The 1,949-nt window shown below is 38.4% G+C and overlaps 1 pseudogene across 1 annotated transcript in view; it reads right to left on the reverse strand.

The window, feature by feature from the left end:
* Nucleotides 1-1,949, reverse strand: part of LOC110294896 — a 16,932-nt pseudogene that overhangs the window by 11,168 nt on the left and 3,815 nt on the right. The gene's annotated exons all lie outside the window — the stretch shown is intronic.

Below are 1,949 nucleotides of genomic sequence, written 5' to 3' on the forward strand. Positions count from 1 at the left end.
ATGTTTTGAGTTAGGATCTTTTTGCATTTTGCATTTTCTTTGATTGTTGTGCCGATGTTCTCTATGGTATCTTCTGCACCTGAGATTCTCTCTTCCATCTCTTGTATTCTGTTGCTGATGCTCACATCTATGGTTCCAGATTTCTTTCCTGCTGTCTCTAAGACTAGCATGTGGCCTAAGGTGACACTGAATAATTTTCTTTCCTCATATAAAGACATTTGTGACATTGGTTTAAAATGATGTTTACTGGTATGAGGAATGAGAGAGGAGATTTGTAAATTTGACAAAACCTGATCTGAAGAATAAGTGGCCACCAGATTAAAAAAAAAATCTCTAAGGGACTGCACATCCTCTAAAGTAGATAGAATTATCAGCCAGGATAGGCTATGAAGTAAGACCCTCTGGAAGTAAATCAGAAATGAACAACTGAATGAGTTGATCAGAGTCAACCTGAGATGTACCTCAGTGGTTCGATGCTTGCTTGGCATGTATGATGTCTTGGGACTCCATCTTACATAGTGTGAAAACATTTGAAATTTTCAAACTTGATGGCTCAGCTCAGTGACTAATTACCACCATAGCTCAAGCCTAGTTACTGGTCTTTCTCTTTCCACCATGGGTAAACTAAGGATGTGAAGAATTGCTATAGGTAAAGTATTTGGAGGTATACAATAAAGAGTTTATTTCACATACAGAGAATATTTGGAATTACCTTTAAATTTTCATTCTCAATACTTTCTTGTTTTCATTTGTTTGGTATGTGTGTGTGCGTGTGAACATATGTGTGTATTGTAGATTCTTTAGACAGAAACCCAGTATGTAGAACTGTTGAACAATACTAAGCGTCCCAATCACTGTCTTGAAAAGGACTGACAGGCAAATAGACAGAAAGATAGATATTGTTCTAGTATGAAGTCCTAGTATTCTTTCAAACATCCAAGGTGCAGGCCTCAAAACATAGCCCAGAACAAACTGGGCTACTACTCCCCAATTAAGCTCAATGAAAACACCTGAAACTTCAGTCTCTTCACACTCTGCTGGAGGGGGAATACCATTGGAGACACACAAAACTCAGGTAACTGCTACTGACCAATGTCATTTATTCAATCACTTCCTTTTTCTGAAGTTTTTTGAAATGGTATGATTTTGGTCTAAGACGTTCTCAATTTTGTGTATATGAGATTTGTTGTACATATTGTGCATGTAAATGCCGGTATCAACAGATGTGTGAAGAAATGAGATTAACACCTGAAGCCTGAGTTGCAGCTGGAGGCACCTGATGATAGTTCTGAAAACAAATTTTGCCCTTTTTTAAAGCAACATGTACTATTAAAACATGATTCATTGCCCTTTTGGGCACCTGAGCTTTTGTTTGTTGATTTCTTTGTTTTCCTGAAAAGCATGAAAGGAATTTTCTGTGAGCAAACTTCCANCAGGTTCACAGGTTCCAAGCAACAAGGCTTGTGAAGTTGACAGGCAGACAGGGAGAAGGGGTGAGTGAAAGAAAGAAAAAAGGAGTGTGAGAGACATGGCGATTGTATTTATGACTTCTTCTTTACCACTGGCCAATCAAGATATCCATATGTGAACCACCTTAGTTGATAACTTTATCCACCTACCCAAGATTTTGAATCATGATATGTCTGGCATCCATGTGTTCATTTTGACTCTCAACAGAGGGCAGTTGCTACAGAATGCTTAAAATTAGATACTTTATTCTACTCAGACAACAAGAATAACATCTAAAGTACCCATATTCTATGTATTCACTTAATGTTACAGTGAAGAACAAAAAGTTTACAAGTCCATGATAAAGGATCTAGTTAATCTGTCCTGGCAGAGTCCACTCAAGCCACCCAAGTTGTCTTTATCACTGCACAAGGCACCCGGCCACACAGTCCATCTGTCTGTTCCCCAGGTCAAGCTCAGCCTCCAAGATCCCAGTTATT

Source organism: Mus caroli, chromosome 5 (assembly GCF_900094665.2).
Source record: "Mus caroli chromosome 5, CAROLI_EIJ_v1.1, whole genome shotgun sequence".
NCBI classification, from domain to species: domain Eukaryota; kingdom Metazoa; phylum Chordata; class Mammalia; order Rodentia; family Muridae; genus Mus; species Mus caroli.